The sequence below is a fragment of the Drosophila arizonae genome, chromosome X (assembly GCF_054131065.1).
Source record: "Drosophila arizonae isolate 15081-1271.41 chromosome X, UAZ_ARI_1.0, whole genome shotgun sequence".
NCBI classification, from domain to species: domain Eukaryota; kingdom Metazoa; phylum Arthropoda; class Insecta; order Diptera; family Drosophilidae; genus Drosophila; species Drosophila arizonae.
The window spans coordinates 5169881-5192932 of NC_142927.1; positions in this window are offsets into that span (position 1 = coordinate 5169881).

Genomic DNA, 23052 nt, shown 5'->3' on the forward strand with positions numbered 1-23052 from the left:
ATCGCCTGCCAGCCAGCCCCTTGTGCCATAAATCCAGCTGGAAGACAAAGGGGAGGTGAGCTGCTTCTGATGCCAGTTGACAAGATTTGGCTTCGGTTTTGCAGCCATTTGGCAACAATTACACGACTTTTGTTTGCCACTTTTTATGCTCGCTTTGACTTGGCAATACCCTCGATTTGGTATCAATTGCTAATTGGGTGGCATCAACCCACTCACATTGACATTCACCTCAAGATTGATTGATTGATGACTGAATGAATACATATGTTAGGCAAAGCGACTTATTTATAAGTCCTCATAGACTTATGTAGCTCTTGACTGCCACATGATTGACTGTCCAAATGATTGACTGCTAGCATGCTTGTTTGATTGATGGAAAATTCACAGCGCAAGTGGTTAGAGTTTGTTAGTAGAAGACCACATGCCATTAATATACAACAGAGGCTTAGTTATGCCTCTTTGATTGACGCCCTAAGTGATGGATTGATTGGTTGATTGATTAATGCTTAAGACAATCCTTTAGAGCAAATTAAATAAAAATCATATGCAAATAATATTTAAGAGTGTAGTTATATCTCTTTTATGGCCTACCTCAATGATTGATTGCCTGTTTTATTGATTGATAGATTGCTGATTGATAGAGCTAACATAGCGGGTAGAGCTAGGCAAGTAAATAGCGCATAGAATCCGTATATAAGAGTTCTATAAACTCTAGTTTGAATGATTGGCTGATTGATTGATTGCTATATGCATAGATTGACTGAAATTCAATAGATAGAGCAAATCTATAGAATTAGGTAATTGAATGCAATTAAACTTATGTGATTGAAAGACTGAATGATTGGCTCAGTGATTGACTGGTTGATTGATATTAGAAGAGTATGGCTTTAGGGCTAGAAAGTTGGATACTTCATGCGACTAATACATGATTTCTGAACAATACTTCTTTCGATGACAGTCAGAATGATTGAGTGATTGATTGCTGTATAAAACAATGAACATAGCTAGAAATACAATTGATTGAATGATTAATTGGTTGATTGAACTAAAACTATGGTTCTTGGATCAACAAACAGAATAAACTGATTGATTGATTGACGCCAGCTAATAAGAAGCGGTGAAGGCATACAAGTCTCTTAAGATATTTCTTCCCCATTCACATTCAAAACATAATTTCAATTTTTGCTATCGATCCTATCTCTAAAATAGTCTCCAGTATATTCTTATGCTATTGGTACAGGGTAGCATATTGGGCTATCATTTAACTCGATATCTCACACTAATTTGTTTGCTGTCAGCTATTGCCTGGCTATGCAAAAGAAGCAGACGACGACGAAGATGAGGAGGAGGAGGAGGAGGAGGAGGAGGAGCAGGAGCAGGAGGAGGATGCGGATGAGCACGAAGATGACAAAGCATAGGTCATCATTTAATCAGAATTCAGATTTCGGATCTCTCACTCAGCTCAGACAGATGCTCAGCATTATGGATGTGGGAGCTCAGCCAAGGGCAACAGTTACTTGGGACAGATTAAAGTCGTGCCACGGCCTACACACAGACACCACCAACAGCAACAGCAGCACACATGTTGCATGCCACTCGGCAAACTTTGCCACTCAACAGCTTTCAGCCACAAGAAAAAAATGGAAGAAAATAAAGTGGAGTACAGCAAACGAAAGATTTGAGGAGCTGATGCGCAACAAAATAAAGTACTCCTTAAATATTTACGTTCCATGGATTCAATATGTGCGCTGGCCCTTGCCAAGGGTCAAACACACACACACACACACACACACACACGCACAGACATAGACACACATTATGGCTTAGCCAAGGCTCGCTTTGCTCCTGCCCCGACTGAGGTTCAATGGACGCAAGGTCCACAGATTAGACGTGGCGAACAACTGGACAGCCGCACACATTTTTTATGCAAACAACAACAAAAAATATGAAAGAGAGACAGACAGAGAGACAGAGAGACAGAGAGAGAGAGAGAGAGAGGGAGAGAGAGAGCAGAATGAAGAGATGAAAAACTAGAGTATAAATACAAGAAGAATGCAACGTAGCTGTTCAGCTGAACGCCGAAGATAACCCCAGCTCCAGACAATGAACCGCGATGCCTAAAACAAAAAAAAAAAAAGAAGAGGCGAGCTGAAGCCAATGGCAAACTAAAGGCCAAATCCGTAAGAAGTACGAGCATGACAATCGAGCATAGTTGACTTTATAATACTCGCTCAGCCAGTAAAAGAAACCGAGATAGATAAATATCCACGGAAAATATTCATGGAACTATAGAGGTAGTTGAAATTTATAGCACGATTAGTCAGACTAATCGACGGACGGACGCAGAGACTAACAGAAAGAGAGATGAAAGATAGACGGACGGGCAGACAGACGTATAGACAGGCGAGAGGCAAACGGGGAGTATGACACTAAACGAACGTACAGATCGGAATTGCTGACTAACCGACGGATATAATGGGCAGACGGACGGACAGTATGACCGACGGAGGGACAGACGGAAGAACAGACGGAAGGTCAGCCAGAAGGACAGATAAACGTTCAATCAGGCAGTCTGGAAGACTAACGGAATTCCAGTTTGACGGACGGAAAGACATATGGGCAGACGAATGGACGGACGTATTGATAGACGGGCGGATAGACAGAAGGATATATGGACCTACAGGCAGCCAGTCTATGAGACTTACGGAATTATATACTAACGGACGGATAGACTGACGAACAGACATAAAGCGGAACAAGCGAACGAAGGAGAGAAGAATAGATAGATGCACTGATAAACGGACGGACAGACGAAGGGTCAAATAAACGTGCAGGCGGACGGAAAGATAGTCCGACAGACAGACAGATCGCCAAATGAACGAGAATGTGGACAAACCGTCGAATGAACAGCGAATCGAAAACAGTCAACTGAACGAAATGCTAACCCAATATGCCCTACTTACGCCGTAAACAACGGGCATCAACGGGCATCAACGGGCCAAACAGCCAAAAGGAGCTGGCACTGTGCGTGAAATGGATATGGAAACTCTGTAGTTCTTAAAGTGCTTAAACTGTATTTTCCGCGTAAATATTTATTGTGAAATGTCTGAGTGTTCGATTGACTGATTGACTGATTGACGGTGCAGAAAAACACACGTTTGACAGGCGGCAGGAAACGGGCAGCTCATATAACGGCTGTGGCAAGCGGATGCCAGCTCAATGGTATTATATTCGCAATTGTTGTTGTTGTTGTTGTTGTTGTTTGTTGCTTGTTCAATGTGCCTGCAATAATTGTAAAAAGATTAAAGGGTATTTTAATTAAAAATTATATATATTTGATTTAATTTTTATTGGCGCTTCTTCAAAAGCCATTTAACTGGCTGTGACAAGCGCTTCAAAAGCGCCCACTGGCCAGCTCACATGCACACTCTCCCTCTCTCTCACTCTCGCTCTCTCTCTCTCTCAGTCTATCGCCCATAAGTGTGAATTCAACAACGCAAGGAAATTAATCTTAAGCCGCAGACAGCGAAAAGCCAAAAATAAATCAACAATGCAATAATTTATCAGAAAATATGTGTCCGTTGCACACGCGCTCACTTACACACACACACACACACACAGAGTCTGTCTCTGTCTCTCCTGCTGTAAAAGTATATGCAACAGTGTTTGCGTTTGAATTTTGGAGCGCGTCAGCAGAATGAGTCAGCTGCATATATCAACAGCATGCAGCCAGTGTGTTGAGTGTGGGACAGTGTGTGCCAGTCGGCACTTAAGTCTCTGTAAAATCCACTGTCATGGTAACACACACACACACACGCACACAAAAAAGAAAGCAGCATCAAAAAGCAGCTGTAGCTGTTGCTGCTGGCCACGTTTGCGGACGCACGAAATATGAGCTAAAGCGCCAAACACACACACACACACACACACACACACACACACATACTGTCACACACACCCACACAGTCGCAGCTGGCAGCTCAGGTTATGCAGCAGCTCGTTGTCAGTTCATGAATCAGTTCTGTCGACCACGTCAGACGCCACAGTCAGTCAGCCAGTCGTTGCGTTCGTCTGGCAATCAACACCAAGCGCCTATAGCCCACACCTAACCCCATCCCCCTCCCCCTACCCCTCCCTCACTCAGCTCTTTTTGCCTTGGCAGTGCTGGGTGTTTGCGCATTTGGCTGGTTAAAATGTTGCTGCTTCATTATCTGGCCTCTGTGTCCAAGCGGCGCTCGGCGCACTCCAATGCCATAATGTGGGCGCCTATGCCCACTGCCACGCCCACGCCCACTAGGAGTGCCACTGCTAGTGCCCGTGGCCCTAACCTACCCTTAACCCCGCATATGGGCTATGCCCTGCAGCACGACAGCAGCAGTGCAATCTCTCACTTGTCGCTCATCCTCCTGCTCCTGCTGCTGCTGCTGCTGCTGCTCCTGCTCCTGCTCCTCGTCCTTGTCGTCGCTCGATGCAGTTGCACAAATTGCTTAAATTATGCAAAATATGCGCGCCAGCCAAAACCGAAAGCACAATTCACAGCCAGCCAGGACGGCTGGACAGTGGAATGGACGGCAGGACAGATCTGTGTTTTCAGTGTTGGCAAGCGTTGCAATCCCAGCCCATCCCCAGCTGGCTAGGCCCGTTGTCAACGCGCACAGCGGCGACAACAGCAACAGCAACAACAACAACAACACTTTCAAATTCATTTTCAAATTGATGAAACTTGCGTGTCTCTCTGTATCTGTGTGTGTCTGTGTGTGTGTGCCTGTCAGCATACTTTGATGTTGTTAAAGGCCTTCGATTGGCAGCTCGTGCAATACGCTAAGCCAGCTCACTCTCTAGCTGCCCCCCCCCCCCCCCCCTCTCGGGACCCGCCCCGCCCTGCCCTAGCCGACCTTAGCTCCAACCCCACACCTAAGCCAACTTCCGCTCATCCTTTGCGCCCCCGTTTCACGCCCCCCACCAGCTCCGCCGTGCGCTGCGCTTTGTATTCACAAATCCAATCCAATTTAAGAGTGTAATTACATCAATTAAACTTAATCAAACTGTTTCAAAAGAGACGCGACGCGAAAAACGCAACTTCAACTTTTTAAGGCGGAATTGTCTGACACGCACAGTGGCACCAAATCAAGCGAAAACCTAAATCACTTTTCATTCGAGCTTGAATTTTTATATATTAATATAAATCAAAAAAATATGATTAGAAATTTTTATACTAATTATCATTCATCGAATTTGTTTTTACAGTGATTAACATTAATATTCAAGTTTTTTCTCAACTTTTTTTTATGCTAAATTTTTGATTATTATTATTGATATATACTTCATCGGTAAGGTTTTTTTTCAATCTACAATTTAGCATTTACACTTTTTAAAATTTCAATTAATATTATATGTTTTTTAAGAGTTTGAAGTTGAAAATTTAAAAAAAAAAAAAAAAAAAAAAAAAAAAAAAAAAAACATACTATGAATATTACCCACAGTGTATAGTATTTATGTTTCTGAAATATTTTATTATTATTAACAGGCTCAGATCTGTTTCAAAACTAATTAGATTTTGCAAGCTGAGCTGCTATGATTATAACTGTACTTCCATATATCTTATTGTCATCAAGTCTCTCAATTCTTCCCCATATGGAGTTCCACTTGCAAACCTAAAACCTATATATCTATATAAATCTAGACATTTTTTTTTGAGCTCTGAATATTTTTCTTGATTAATCTGTGTTTTAAAATCGACTCTGGCCCTACCATCCTCATTTCTAGCTACATTTATAGGCAAATCTTAAACGTCTCAGCATATCTGCAGTTTTCCACATTTCCTAAGCCAAGTAACTTTGGTATTTGATTTTATTATGATTCAAATAGAACTCAGATGAGTGAGATATGGCAAGCATATGCTCGAGAGCACCCTCATCTGAAACGGTGTCAGAGGTGTCCCGGTACGCCCACTAGAAAGAACCAATGGCTGTAGCTATTACTTGTAAAAGTTGGAGGTCCCATTTAATAGATTTGGAAATCAAAACATTTAAAACTCTGCCTATAGCTATGCCCATTTCCTTTCAACTCCATTAAGCTCTACCTTAGCACCCCCTTCAAGAGATGACTCAATTCTTCACTTGGTGTAGCAATCCGAATGCTTTCCTGTATTCAATGAGGCTCCAGCTCATAATTCTACTACCTAAATTCGTTATCAAACTGTCTCTACAGATCGTGCCTATATATCTACGCATATCCTATATATATCATATATATATGCAGCCCTGCTTCTAGATTTTTGCAGTTCAATTTTGTGTTTTGAGCCACTGTGCTCTTTTGCTCTGCCTATATCTTTGCTTAACCTTTTGCCATGCTCTTCTCCACCGCCTCTAGCCACACCCTCCCCAACCATCTCGCTCTCGCTCACTCGCCATCCATCTGTCTGTCTCGCACACACTTGTGAAAATTCACGTGCTCAAAATTCGCGCACACTAATTAAGTGCCTTGGAAGTAAAAAGTAAGTAAGTTGCCTCATGATGAGCAGCAAGATGTTGCCGCAGCTGAAGCTGAAGCTGAAGCAGAAGCTGCCTCTGCAGAAGTAGAGGCAGGCAGCCAAAGCTTGTCTCTACCTGCACCCTAACACCTGGCCTTAGCTACTGCTGCTGCTGCTGCTGCTGTTGGGTTTTGGCATCAGGTTTTTGCGCCTTTGCTTCATATAATTTATGTTACATTTGCTGGCTGTGGCATAACTTTGCCCTTGTGCAACTCGCACTTGCCACTTGGCCTCAACCTCAACCTCTCTCCCTCGCTCTCTCTGTCTCTCTCTCTCTGTGTCACTTAGTCAGTCAGTCAGTTCGTCAGTCACTTTGAGTTCCAAATCAAGTCAGGCAGCCTGCCAAGCCAGGTGTGTGCGTCTGTCTGTCTCTCTGTCTCCCCTCTCTCTCTCCCTCCGTCCCTTTCTTTCTGTGTGTGTGGGTGGCATGTGGCACGTGACTTAAATAAATTGCAAAAATCTTTCCCGCTTTGCTTGCGTACAAGTATTTCGCATAGTTCACCTAAAAATAATACCCAAACTCCCAGACTTTCCCTCGCTCGCTCTGTCTCTTCTTTGTTCTGCCCCAAAACACCCGCCCCACATTTATATATACATACACATTTATATGTGTTTGTGTGTGTGTGTGTGTGTGTGTCATGACTTTATTAGCAGTCAGAACTTGGCATAGCGCCACCTGTCGACAAGAACTTTTGCCACACACCTAGACACATAATCAACACCTAATCAAAGTAATAGAAACTTATTGAATTAATCGCCAGGCATTGAATTTCTATTTGTTATTCGCACTGATTACTGAGCCAGTTAAGCCTAACCCCACACCACCCACCACCCACCACCCACCGCCCCCTTCCCCATTCTCATTCATCCCTCAGCCTTAGCAGACTTTGCCCCATCAATCCATTGGCTAATTATGGGCACTCGGCTCGCTAATCATCTAAATAGGCAAAATTCTCACTCAATCTCTCCCTTCTCTCTCTCTCTCTCTCTCTCTCTGTTCTATCTCTCTGTCTTTCTGTGTCCATCTTCATTTTCCAACACTCTGCCTAGCTGGCCAGTGTTGACAGCTGTCAGCAGCTGTTGCATTGTCCACCATTTGACCGACCATCAATTATGATTAGCCCACCAGGCGATGGAACGTGTCAATAACTCCAATTAGACCAATCAAAGATGGGCTAAGCCTATCGCATCGCATATGAGCGATATGAGCGAATATTCATATCGATACTCGAGTAGGCGCATCTACGTTGCAATTGACTAACGGCTGAGGCGGCATTGAAAGACGGAAAGACTCAATTCGATAAATCGAACGATTGCAATAGGCTTAGCTATATCGATAACTGAATTGCCGTTTCTGCAATTATTGTTTTACTGCAATAAATTGTAGTGCAAAGGTCATATATACCATTCCCGCCCATATAGCTACAACTGTCACTACAATCGATATATTGGCAATATCGATAACATGTTAATCAGCCCCAGCATTTTTGCTCAATGCATAAAATTTGCTTCAACTTACTTCTTCGATCTTCTATAGATCGTCTTCATTTACGTCCCAAAATGTTGCATAGCTGCATGCGATTAATTGATGATATATCGATAACTATGCAATTAGTTGGCGGAGCTGCTACTTAATGCCAATTAGACCCATCAAATATGCTTAAGCTTCAATCAACGGCCCCTTGTCTGCCTTGAAACACCGCCTAGCATCACGAGCTAAAATATTCACATCTCCTGCTATCGATAACTCTATAATTAGAGCTGCTAACTGCCTGATGCTGCTTAGAAACTATTTCAAACATTTCTGAAGCCTGCGGCTCAACGCGTTGACATGACAGAACTAAACCGAGCTAGCAGCTAGATGGAGTGAGGGAGATGCTCCTTTTGTTGTCATCGTTTATCGTTGACGCAAATTAAGAATGTAGATATACAGACTATATATACTATGTACATATATTTATATATATATATATATTTAGAGAGTCGGGGCATAATTATACAAATTGGGAATGCAATTAAATTTAATTGTTCAATGTTGTTGTCGGCACTCGTGAGAAGCTGGCAACTGTTTTTCCACAGCAGCTCACGCTGTCTCTTATTCTACTGTGTCTTCTTCTTCCAGCTATGTGTGTATGTGTGTGTGTGTGTGGCATGTGTGTGCGTGTGTGTGTGTGTGTATTACTGCTGCTGCTGCTGCTGTTTCGTTGTTTTCTTTTGCCCTGGCGCCCAGTCAATGAAATGTAAAAACGTTTTGAGCACGAACCATGTCTTTACCAACCCCCTCCCCCCCCCCCCCCTCTCCTGTCCAACACAGCCACCCCACCACACCCCCACCTCTGCACGTATTGCTCAACGCCCCTGGACTGTGGAAGTGCGCGTAAGTACCGTAAATAAAACAAGCTGAAATTATAAACTGTCGAGCTGCAGAAGGAGCTGCTCCTGCTGGTGCTTCTACTGCAGCTGAAGCAACTTTCCTCTTTATGAAGATGAAGCAACCATTTTCAAGCAGCCTATGCCACGCCCACACACCAGCTCTGCCCCAACCTTGGAGGCTTAGGCGAAAAAGACATCTTTTTAATGATACATCGCCCCGTCGCTGGCCAGAAATGAAAATGCAGAAGTAATGAGGCGCACAATGTGACAAAACGAAATGAGAGAACAACAAAACGCAAAGCAACCAACAAAATTATAGTTAGAGAGAGAGAGAGAGAGAGAGAGAGAGAAAGAGAGAGAGAGAGAGAAAGAGAGAGAGAAATATAAAGTAGAAACGCCCCTACCTAAAGAAATAAATTTTTTTAAAATATTTTGTATATATATATATATATCATATATGTATATGTATATATACCATTTAAACTTATAGTTAATATTTGTTATATATAAAATGGAGTAAAACAAGAGATATGTGAATTAATTTGCTAGGGAATACCCCTACTTGACCCGCTACATATGAGTAGACGTTGGACAAAGTGGAATACCGCTACTTATTATATAGGCGGTTATGAGAAAACGTTAAGGTAGAGAGGCAAATATGAATTAATTTATGGTGTTTCCTTATAATACAGGCAACATATTTCCAGTTATGTATATACCTTACAGCTATAGCTATATCAAATCTAAAGGGAATACCCCTACTTAGATAATTTTAATTGTGGATAAATTCCAAACGACTATTTCTATATTATTCAAAGGGAATATCCCTACTTAGATAATTGAGGGGATGTATTAACGAATTTCTAAGCTGAATTCCAAATTATTGAATTTGCTAAACATGACTTCGATATCAGCCATATGATATAGTATATCGATAGTTTACATAACTCCATCCAGAACTAACTAAACCACAAAGTCTTGTGAGAAATGTGTTTCAAGGAACCAGCTTCCCTGATATATGTACCTCTTCCATTTAGTCAGCTATACCATATCGAAAATCACTTTCTTCTACTCTACCCCCAAAAAGAAATAATAATAGAAAAAGAGTAAATAAAACTGGAGCAATGAACAATGGAAAGGTGAGAACAGCAATTGGTGCACAGATTCCAACGATTCTTTTCTTTTGTCCGACAATTTGCGCTGAGCATCCGAGCTGACCTTCGTCTAAGTGGACGAGGTGGGCTGCGTGCGAGCTGGGGGGTGTGTATGTACATACATAATATATATGTATATATCTATTGGACTGCGGATACGGAAATGTGTTGCGGGCACATCTTGAGTTGGGCAAACGGGTAAAAACAAAAGCAGAAGCAGCAGGACTCGAAGAAGAGGAAGCAAAACACGTGCCCAGTGCCCGATAAAAACAAGCAGGTGGCAATGAATGCGAAACAAGGCGCAGTCAAAAAAAAAAAACAAACACTGGCCAACAAAATCAGGATAAACTTAGATTTACGCGAACAATGGCTCAATTGAATGAGAAAAATAGGCTTAAGCCATGAGTTTCAGTGCAAGTTTAATGCAAGCTTTAAGTTGACTTCAGTAGAGCTTTAAGCTGACTTTAAAATATGGGTAGATGAGCTTAAAGCTGACTTTAATGGAGTTTTGAAGGCTCCAAAGGTAATATATATGTTTAAATTGAAGTCAATTGAGTTTTATAGGAATTCAAGTTAAAATCAGTTGAGCTTTAAGCTCAAAACTTAATTAGCTAAAACTGGCGATTGCTAGAGCTAAGTGGTAATAGACGCATGATGCGTGCTTTAATTTGACCTTAATAGATGTATAGATCAGCTTAAAGCTAACTATTATAGAGCTTTTGAAGAAGCCGAAATTGAGTTTTAGGTTAGCTTGAAGATGATCTCAATAAACTTTGATGTATTTATGCTTTTCATGCATTTATGTATTGAGCTTTAAGCTCATAAGTAATATAACAAACTATGACACAATCGAATGGTAGAGACGCCTAATGCAAGCTTTAACTTGACTTAAATCATTTAGCCTTAAGCTCATTAGTAGAACCCTAAGTATTTCAGTACAGCTTTAGATAAGCGTTGCGCTAACCACAATAGATGAGCTTTAAGTCAATAAAATTTGCAAAAGACACTCAGTTAATTTGAATTGAACTATAAGTAGGTGCTTTGAGTTGACTTCATTAGAGTCTTATTCAATTTAGTGGAGCTTTAAGCTTATAGCAGGCAGCTTTTGAGGTACGTTTTCACGGAATATCGATCAAGGTTTTCCCTTGGTGATATAACTATCAAATGACTTTTGTGTCAGCTTTAAATCAATTTAAATTCACAAAGCATTTGAAAGCTTTAAACACCGCCCAAAGCGACTTTTTTGAAGACAATCGGCTTATTGCATTTACAGTGCTGATATACAATAATTATTTAAGAACCTAAATCTCAAACGATTTGATTGCATAAGCCAAAAGCTTGAATCATCAGACCAAGCTCATTGTTTGTTGTTGCCTTATCACAGAGCCAACAATCAACAATCCGGTCAGTCTAAGCTCAGCACAGCTCTTCACAATCCTCAATTGTGTTGTCTAGTGTAAATATGTATTTTTCGTGGAGAGTGCAAAAAGTGTCGCCCTCTGCATTTAGTGGCCTATTCAGAGCTGACAGTTTGCTCTTATCGTGCTTTGTTTACGAGCCGCTGCACCCGTCAGCCCCAACTCCCAGAGCCCAACTTGTCTCTGTGTGTGTGTGTGTGTGTGAGTGTGAGTGTGGCCGGAGAGCGTGGGCGTGGGCGTGGGCGTTGGCGTGGGCGTTGGCGTTGCTGTTGAGGGCGTGCCACTACATAATATCTTAATTATTTCTTTACATGTGTTTTAATTTTTAGTAAGCTGCTCGCTGCTTTGCTTCTCTCTCTCTCCCCCTTGCCGCTTCCCCTCCTGCTCTCACCCTCTCCCTTGCAATGTTGCTCGGCATTTCAGTCACGTGCTGCAACTAATGCGCCACGCCCCTTCTCACTGGCATTCCATTGGCAGCCTCCAGCAGATGAGTGCTGTGGCAAGGCACCGAAGGACGCCTCTGCCTGATCCTTGTTGTTGGCCGACTGCCTGCCAGCACGCCGGCTGTTGAATGCCAGACGCAAAGGTAAATGTTCAAGTAAGTAACTAAAATGGCTGAAGAGCTCGAAAGGGGGCGGGGCGGGGGAGCAGCAGAAGCTGAAACAAGGCGAGGCAGGGGGTACGACTCATTTGCAGCGCGTACAGTGGAGCAAGTGAATGCTTAATTAAATAGATCACAATTATATTTCAACTCAAGTTAAAGCAAGTACAGTGAAATCACCAATTGATGAACAAGCGCTAATGTCAACATATACAAAATTCCATTTTGTTGACTACCTTGTTGAGGAAGCAAATGATATAAGTTGATAGCCGATTTACGCGGAAAGCTGAAAAGAACTAGTTCCATTTGCATGAATCACTTCGTTTATGAATTTACAAGTCATAAGCTATGTCGTTGCGTATCATTAGTTCCTGCAGGGATATTTTGACGTTCAGGTTAGCTTAAACGAACTAGTTCCATTTAACTAATTGAAACACACAGGTAAAGCTGAAAGGCCATAGTTCGATTTACATCCATACGAAATGTCATTTGTTCATTTACAAATCATAAGCTATATCGTTACTTTTTATTAGTTCATGGAAAAGAACTAGTTCCATTTAAATACATTTGATTGCATTTGTTGCTTTTCATTACATGTTGCTGAAAAGAACTAGTTCCATTTAGGTATAGCATTTGTTGATTTTCGTTAGTTAAGCTAGCTCAAGCAACTGGACTTTGTTGTTTACACAAGCGGGAACTAGTTCTTATTACATAAATAGTTCCATTTGCTGCTCATTCATCACTCAATTCCTAATCTAGAAGTAATAGTTTTTCGTAGTTTCATACGGATAAGATCTATTAATCAATTTCAACTCTAGATAGTGCCAAGGTCTACTGAACCATCAATTCCGGCCAATGGTTATAATAGTTCCATGTAGATAAGATCTAAAGAATTGTATAGCATAAATTTACAGATCGACCAATCAACTCTAGCCCAAGAGCTAAATACTACTTGTAGAACCATATAATTCCAGTATATGGCTAGATCTCTTTAGCTCATCGAATGCATTTCCTGCAACGTCATATTCATTTCCAACCACGGTACAGAGGCGTCGTCATTGCACAGGAGGGGGACTAGGTGTGCCAGCTAGTTGTTCAAGCACTTGCTGCCAAGTTTTCTCAATTACTTGGGCAGGCCACAGTCGGCCACACCTTGTACAAACTCGCTCCCCACCTCGCTCTCTCGCTCACACACACACACTCTTACACTCTCTATCGCCCGCCTCTGGCCTGGCTGCGTATGCATGTTGATTAAACGAAAAAGTAGAATAGAACTATGAAATTTTAGTTGGAAGCTGTCTCTGACTGACTGACATACACAAACACCTGCCTGGCTCTCTCCCTCTCCCTCTCTCTCTCTCTCTCACACACTCTCTCTTCTTCTATGTGTGTGTGTGTGCGTATTAATCCAACATAATTAAGAAATTTAATTAAAGTGCAGCGCGCACTGAATGTGGAATGTGTAAGTATGTACAAATCGCACACATACCAACCCAGCCCAATGCTCCTCATAGTCCTATTCAAGCAGCTCCCTGCTCCTCCTCCCCTCTGAGGTAGCTCTACTTCAGTACTTCTATTAACTCACTTGACCAAGAGTATTGCTTAAGCAAAAGAAATTGTTTTTCTTTGTGGAAAACAATCAGCACAGCAGCTTTGCAACACTGTTCAATTGCTAAAAAGTGTTGCAAACGTTCGAAAGATTATTGAATTAATTAAATCATGAAACTATGCAATATATGTATGCCTTAAAAAAATGCCACAAAGATCTAGTTCATTTGTAAGCTTTACGTTTTTTTATGTCTTAAGGTAATTGATCCATCTGTCTGCCTATCACATCAAAAAAAATACGACGAAAAGAACTAGTTCCCTTGTGAGCTATGTCAGTATATTTCAATTTAGAAATCTGTGTGCACATAAGTATTAACAGATAATAATTCATAAAAGAACTAGTTCCATTGTGAACTTTTGTAATGTTTTCTTACTACTCAACGAAACTATTTATGCATGTATCTCTCTCTTTCTCTCGCTCTCTCCATCAAAATTAGCAACAAATATATCTGTTAATGAACTAGTTCACATATGAACTATATAAATATTTTGCAACTTTTATCCATCTGTAAATATATAATACTCCCATGTATAAGGGAACTAGTTCAATTGTGAACTACTTTCCAAAATAAGCCCATTAAAGAGTATTCCGCACTCATACACACCCGATTCGCATTCAGCTCTCTGGACTTTTTCTCTTGTAATACTTAAAAATTTGTTGGCTTGAAAGTTCACTGAAATGTTTACAGCTTCGGTATTTAGTTTTTGGTTGAGTGTTTTATAGCTAACCGTAAACTTGGGGCAAGCATGAAAAAGAGAGAAAGAGAAGCCAGAAAACAGTCAGGGCTGACTTGGCAAAAATGAAATCGCCATTTGGCCAAGTTTAATGCACAGGTGACGAAGCGAATGTTGAGCGCAATCAATCAGACAGTCAGTCGATCAGTCAATCAGTCAATCGATTAGCCTGATAATCGGCTAGTTTGTCTATCAATCTGTCAGTTACTCACGCCGTCTGTTAGTCACTCATTCAATCAGTCAATCAATCAATCAATCGGGCAATCACTGTCGCCGCTGTTGACTGTTCGGCAATGCAATTTTCATGACAACTTTCAGCAAACTGTCAGCGGAACCAGGGACAGGCGATGGGCTATCCGCAGGGAGTACGAGGGGGTCAAAGGTCAAAGCAGCGCACAACAAACAAAAAGTAACACACACACACACATACACAAGCACACCCTCACACACACACAATTGAGTATATAGTCGGCATTTTTGCACAAAATATGCATAAATACATAAATAAATGTCGGCTTTAAGTACACACACACACACTCGCACACATACACGCACACACAGCACACACAGCACACACATTATGCACTTCAGTTGCTGCTGCTCTTACTTTTTATACCCTGCAAATGTGGATGCGGGGTATAATAGCGTGACTCAATCAGATATGTTTATCTATAAGAGAGCTTTGATTGATTGATTGAACATCTGCTCTACTGATTGATTGCTCGCCAGACTGACTTGCTGGCAAACAGGATTTAATTAATGTGTAAGAGAACTTTAATTGATTGATGGAATGATTAGCACAATTGGCTGACAGCTGGATTGACAGTTTAACTGACTGATTTCAGAATGATTGACTGATGGATTGACTACCTAACTGCCTATGTAACTTTGTGACTAATTGACTGACTGATGGATAGGCTCACTGCATAACTGGTTATGTAACAAGCAAACTGATTGATAGCTTATTGACTGATTGATTGACTGACCAACAGACAGTGTAGATGATTTTCTGGTGACTGATTGACTGACTGATGAATGGACTCACTGTATGACTGGTTATGTGATAAACAAATTGATTGATGGCCTATCGACTGATTGACTGACTGACCAACAGACAGTCTAGATGATTGAATGATGACTGATTACTTTTGTGGCAGATTGACTGACAGATTAATCGAATGCATGACTGATTACTGACATATGGCTCATTAATTATTTAACAGACTGACTTCTGCAATAAGTCAATTTTCAAGCAATACATTGACTGAAAGATTAATTGATTGACAGATTGATTACAGCTAGAATTGACGTTTCTTCTATCTTCATCATAGCTTCTTCTTGATCAGCATATCAGAAAGCTTATAACAGCATATCAATTTGATACAGGGTAACTGCTAGTCGTGCATTTCAAGAGCTCTATTGACTTTCAGCTGGTTGCGAGTGTTGAAAATTTTTGATTTTTGCGGTCGTTTCGATGATTTTTGCCGGTGTTGCCACACTTCCGCTGTCTCTCTGTGTGCTGTGTGTGTGTATGAGTGTGTGTGTGTGTGTGTGTGTGTGTGTGTGTGTGTGTTTGTGTGTTTTTTTGTGCTGCTTGGTTGTGTGTTACTCGTTTTCTTTCATTTGGCTCCGCATTTGTGCCAAACTGTTTGCCTGTTTGCATTAAAGTTGCGCACTTTCTGTTGCCGTTGTTGAAGTAGTTGAAAGAGTTGTTGTTGTAGTTGCTGTTATTGTTGTTGTTGTTGCTGTTACTGGCCGAGTTTCAAGTGTACAATAAACGCGGATTCCCTGCCAATATTTGTCTGCAATCATTTCGGCTCGACTCGACACTCGCGCGGCCTTTCTGTCTGTCTGTCTGTCTGACTGACTGACTGAATAGCTGACAGTCCGCCTGCCACGCCCACCCCGTGTCGTGCCCACTAAACTGAGGCCATGGCAGACCAATAAACCGTATAACACCAACAGCGCCAACGATGAGTCGCTGAACCAGCAATAAGGCCACATCAAACGCTGTTGAAAATTGCGCATACGCCGCATGTAACAGCTGTGCGTGTGTGTGTGTGTCTGTGTGTGCGTCTGTGTGCCTCTCAATCGAGACAATTGCTCTGAATGCCGCAAGCGCTTCACACATCAGCATTTATGACCCGCAGACCGTCACCTAACACACCGACCCTGCCCCCACGAATCCAGTTGCTCTACCCCCCACTTCCCTCCCACACACCTCCTGCCTTAACAGTGCTGCCAACTGCACTTGTTTACCGTCATATTTTAGCCTTTTTTCCTATTGACGAACAGTGATTGGGCACCAAGAGATAAAAAGATAGCGAGCGGGCAATGTTAGCCTTTCTTTTGGGTTATTTAACTCTTTCTGCTCTGCATCATCTGTGTACAGAACTAAAAGTTTGCCTGGCTTTTGGCTACCTTTAAGGTGCTTAGGCTTTTTTTTTTAAGTTGAATTTTAATGGTTATACACACATATTCGGCAATCGATGCATTCATATCTAAACACTTTAAATACCAATTTTCTAAATGCCTTTATTTCATCTCTTCATCATTTTTTTCCTATCCCATCTTTTTGTATCCTCACTTGCCTCATATCTCATGTTTTCCTAACTTTCCTTCTACTTCTACTTTATACGTTCTCCAATCTATAATTAATACTTCGCATTGCATTCCACCTAATCTCTAAATTTCTTTTCGCTTTCCAATCATCTCTTCTCATCATATTTTTGTCTTTCCGTGTTCCTTCAGATACCATCTTTACCCCATCTCTTCCGTTCTCTCATATCATAAGCCCGTATAATAATCCTCCATATCCCTTACGAATCTTTCTTCTATTCCTAATCTTTCATCTCCTCTTTCATTCGATTCTTTCGTAGACTCTCCATTTTCTTCTGTATTTACCTCTATTTTCTTGTTTCTTCAGCTACAAACTTTACCTAGCCGTTTCCGATGCCATATTCGCACCTCATTCGAATTTCAAATCTTCCTTCTATTCGTATAATTTCTAACTCCCTTTTCAAGAACTTTTTTCTAAGAACTTTCTTCTATTTCCCTTGGCTCTTCCCTTGCACTTTACTCTGCCGGAACCGTTCCCCTTTTGTACTACAAATCGAACCGTTCTCAACCCATTAGCCCGTCCATTAATCTTGTTTCATATGCCAACTTTTCCTTACCCATGCCATATCTTTTGCTATTCCATCCTTACCCACTCCATCTGCTTTTCAACTCCATCATCTCATCATTATCCCATTCTCTATGTAAAAGCAGTTTAAGTCATCTATCGGCAAGCTGGCCGTGATTGATATAAAATGAAATATTCATATGACATATAGCTCTTAAATATTTATTTGCAAGAGTTTTTGTCTTTTTTTTTTTTTGTAATTTTTTTTTGTTAAATTCTTAAAATGTTGACAACACTGTCCTACACGCATGCGGGATCTCTTTCGTTTAACATTCCCTTCATTCCACATTTGCTTGTTGATTGTATGTCGCTGTTTACTCTGGTTTTGTCTCCTCGTTGTATTGTCTTCTTCTTCTCCTCCACTCCCGCTCCTTCTATGCCAGTTGCCCTGCCACGCCCACAAACAGCCGTTGTGCTTGGGCGATTTTAATGCGTCTGCAGTGTTTTCGTAGTCCCAAAAAAAAAAAAAAAAAATGACAAACAAATATGATCAACTGAATAACAAATACCCTATAATTCTTTGTTGTTCCTTAAAGCTCAACATCGATATTTATCGATATTGGGATATCGTTTAAGTTTGATACATTTATTATTATTTTCTCAATGGACTCATTTCACAGAGATAGAGGTTTCAATATATTTATTTATTTTTTTTTATAGAGATTAAAGCTCTTCTAAATTTAATTCTAACTAAACTTCGGCTTGGGAAGTTTCCATTAGTGAAACCAGTTAGTTCATAAGCTATTCAACTACTTCGTTCAACATTTCTTACTAAAAGCACTAAAGCCTTTCGCAAGCTTTTGGTTTTTTTTTTATATTTAATTTCTCTACAAAATTATATTTTACATACCTTTTTTTACATTTTAGATTTTTACAGTTTTCTATATAAACCTTTGGTGAATTGAATTGTTCAGAGTGGTCAAGCTCATTAAAGCAGCAGTAACGCTTTTCCTTGATCAGAGCTTTCATTTAACATTAACCGCGATCTCTGTCAAAAGGTCAGTAACAGCTTTCAGCAGCTTTCACGCTTAAAATTAACTGAAAGCTCTCAAAGGTGAAAATGAAGTTAGCTTTTATAACAAAACCGAATTCAATTGTTGCAGGGTATATGATAAGTAATTGCGAATGGTGTTGGTGTGTGTGTGTGCATATATATATGCATACGCGTGCGTGTGTGTGCATATGTGTGTGTCTGTGACATGCTGTATTAATATTGTTGAGCTTGTTTGCGGCTTGGCTGTTATTGTTGTAGTTGGCAAAAAGCGCAGCCTGCACCAAGAGGAAAGTCGAGAGTCGCAAATCGGTAAAGGGAAAATGGGAAATGGAAAACGCGAAACGGGCAACCAGAAACGAGAAACGAGAAACGGGAGTAGCTGAAAGGCAGTTTCGTCGTCTCTTTAATAGGGCCAATAATGGAGTTGACCGCAAAAGCAACAGGCCAAAGGCAGCTTGGTCGCAGCTGGAGGCCAAGCAAACCAAAAAAACAAAACAACAAAAAAAGGCTTAAAAAAAGGCTAGTGAAAACAAAAACAATAACTAACTAAATAAATAACATAAATTAACAAAATTTGTAGACAATTTTCTGCTGCTAAGTGTAAAACTTTGTCTATTTTTTGTAGTGTTTGTCAGCTAAAAGGGTTAGGGGCTAGCACAGGGCGGGGTAGGTGTAAGGGGTAGTTTGAGCTTTGGTTGGTGGAAAAATGTTTACGCTTGATGCGCCTTGTGTCGTCGTCGTCGTCGTCGTTCTCGTTGCCAAATGGTCAATGGCAATATAACCATATGGAGGCCACACACACACACAACACAGACAGAGAGAGAGAGAGAGGGAGAGCAAGAGAGAGGAGAGGGGGACAATGTTGTGACATCAAATGTTCATGTTAACAACTTTTCTAAAACTCAATGAGCTGTTGTTTGTGTAGTTGCTTGCAGCCTTGCTTCCACACACACACACAAACAGAGTGAGAGAGAAAGAGAGAGAGAGAGAGAGAGAGAGTGAATTGCAGACAGACATAGGGTTAAGGGACAGCGGGAAAGGGAAGGGCCAGGGGCTACACACAGTCAGCCAGGCGCAAACACGTCGAGTGTTTTGTAGCAAATAATTTTGCACAAAGTTCTCGCCTTAACGATTTGAACACATGTTAACATGAGCAGGAACAACAGCAACAACAACAACAACAACATCAGTAACAACAATAACAACTTTCATGTAGCCAGACAGCATAGCCAGGCAGATAGGATAACAACTAGGATAACACTTCGACATGATAATAAATATAGTTGAGAAGCCGCGTGAGCCGAGGCAACAAGACTTCCAACACGTTCGCCCCAGCCGTGCAGCGCCTCCACTGCCCAAGAACAACAACAGTTCGCTCAAATTCCCCAATTAGCCGAGATGAGAGTTAGCCCCAAACATTGCAGGCAACTAAAATAGAGACAAACAGAGAGAGGGAGAGAGAGAAAGAAAGAGCAAGGGAGCGAGAGAGTGTTCATATGACAATTAAAAATGAGTTTATATTAACTAATTACTATAATTATAAGTGATATTGCTTGCTTTGGCACTACCATCAGCATGAGTATTAGCTCTAGCATTAGTATTAGTATTAGCATGAACATTAGCGTTTGCATTTGCATTAGCATTAGCATTATCATTAATATTAGTACTAGTATTAGCATTAGCATTAGCATTAGCATTAGCATTAGCATTAGTATTAGTATTAGTAATAGTATTATCATTAATACTAGCATTAGCATTACCATTAGAATTAGTATTAGCTTTAGCATTAACATTAGTAATAGTATGAGCATTAGTATTAGTATTAGTATTAATATTAGTATTAGTATTAGCATTAGCACAAGCATTAACATTAGCATTGGCATTTCCATTACCATTACCATTACCATTACCATTAGCATTACCATTACCATTACCATTACCATTACCATTACCATTACCATTAGCATTAGCATTGGCATTATCATTGTCATTAGCATTAGCATTGGCATTATCATTGTCATTAGCATTAGCATTAACAGATCGTGCTGCAGGAACAGCATTTGGTCAAATTAGCATACGAAAAATCTGTGCAGCGTCAGTCGCTGCAGCTATTCATAACTGTATCGCAGGCCAAGAGGACTGCAAGAGGCGGGCAGCTCGAAGGAAAGGCGTGTATGGCCTGGTTTATATGACGGCTAATAAAACAGCCAGGCAGCTAGGCGAATGTTCATTCGTATGCACCAAATAGGACGCTAGCGAATGCCAATTTCGCATACCAAATTCGCATGGGTGTCTCGGCCTCTCCCTCTGCCTCTCATTCGCGCCCTATCTCACTCTGTAGATATGTATATAGTTTTTTACGGGACAGTTCGGGGGCGTGGTCGAGCATGGAAGAGGGGGAGCGTAGTCAGGCGTCTATTGCGTATTTGGAACACGTTTAAGCAGCTGCTGCAAATGCATGAGAAGCAATAATGCAAAAAGAACACAAAAAAAGGATATGAAAATAGAAGCAAAGGACGACCACCAATGGAACAAAAGATGCAAAAAGGAAGCGTGACAAAAAACGAGAAGAAACAATCAGAAAGACAAGCAAGACCGTTGCACTCGACTACCAAATGCTCTCGATGATCGCCCAAGGGATTCATCGAACACCAGCAATAGGCTTGCAAAAGCAATCAATCAGTCAGTCTGTCAATCAATCAAGTACTAACAAATAAAGCAGCCTAAGCAAAAGTGGAAATGGAACACGACTCAGTCAGTCAGTCAATCAATCGAATATTGACCAAGTCGCTAGGCAGTAATCCTTCAATCCATCAATCAAGTGAACAATTTAAATGTAAGTATTTTCAAGCCTTTCAAGCCTTTGTCAGTCAATCAATCATTCAGTCAGACATTCAATCTTCACTTTTGAGCCTTTACATCACACACTCAATCAGTCAATCAATCAAGTAAACAGTCAATCACACTTTCATTTACTCGTGTAGATAGGTAGAATATATCAATCAATCAGCTTTTGAATCAATCAAGCAATCAACCATCAAATCCATCAATCAGATTCATTTCTTTTAGTTAGTTAATATTTTCAATATCAATCAATGCCCCCATCAACTAATTACCAAACCATTCAATCAATCCATATTTCATAGAGCCCGTTCTATGCAGTTATCTTCATGTATTGCTTTAGCTTCATTTGCGAATCGATATGCTCGCTCTCCATGAGAGTATTTTTAAGAAAAGAGCGCAAAATTTGGTTTAGCATAGTCTGAAATTATGGGTAGCTTGCCTAGATTGAGTTACGACTGTCATAGCGTTGCTTTGTGGCCATAACGATGCCCGGATCGCTGGTGCAGTGGCAATCAGTGATGCCGGATCAGGAACAGCAGGAACAGCTGCAGCAGCTGTGCCCCAGGATCGGCTTTAGATGCACTTTGCGACGCGTTAAATATTAAGCAAATTGTCAAGTGGCCTGCTTATGTATGCCAAGCGATTCGATTCGGCAGGTGCCTTGGCCAGGGTTGTCAAGGAGCTAGCAAAGTGGATAAGCTGCCCCGCTCAGCAACGACTCGACAGAGATTTGTTAGACGACAAATGTGCATGTGTGTGTGTGTCTTAGCCGACACGTGTGAAGAGATTTGACAGCCAGGCAGCAGCTGTGACAACCCTGCCCGCCACAGCAGGTTAACAGGTAAGCAGTCGGACAGGTGAGTAGAATTGAGCAGTTGTACAGACAGCGAACGAACATAGAAGTCAGCAGGAAACCGAATTTGGTTACTGCTGTGGGTAGTCTAGCGGATAGTCAAGTGGTTTGTGGAGGCGGGACGGCAAGTGGGTTGCACACCATTTCGTCTAGTGGTTGGTCTAGTGGGTAGCAATATGATAGCATACAGGGTAGCGGGTAGCATGTAGGTAGGTGCGGGAGTAGCACGCAGGGTACAGTGGGGTAAGTGAGGTACAGGGTACAACAATGTGATACGCGTTGTTGGGCGTTTGTGGGAGTTGAAAGTCCAATCCATTAAAGATCAATTCTAGTCAGTTTTCTAGAAGACATCATTCGAAAGTCGAGTCTTGGCGGATGTAGTGAGGGTGCCAGGCCAGGGAGTCTGATGGGAAGTCTAGGAAAATCTAGTTTAGGCTAGTCTAGTCTAGTCAAATGGTAGCTATAGTGGGCGATAATTTAGAAAACCATTGAATATTCCAATAGTAAAACAGTAGTAAAACAGTAGTAGGAGGTAATACAGTAGAAGGAAGTAGACTAAGTGGTAGAATAGTAAGACTTAGTAGACTAGGATCTAGTAGAATAAAAGGTAGCAGACTAGGAGGTAACATAGTATGAGGTAGTACACTAGGATCTAGTAGATTAAAAGGTAGCAGACTAGGAGGTAACATAGTTGAGGTAGTACACTAGGATCTAGTAGATTAAAAGGTAGCAGACTAGGAGGTAACATAGTATGAG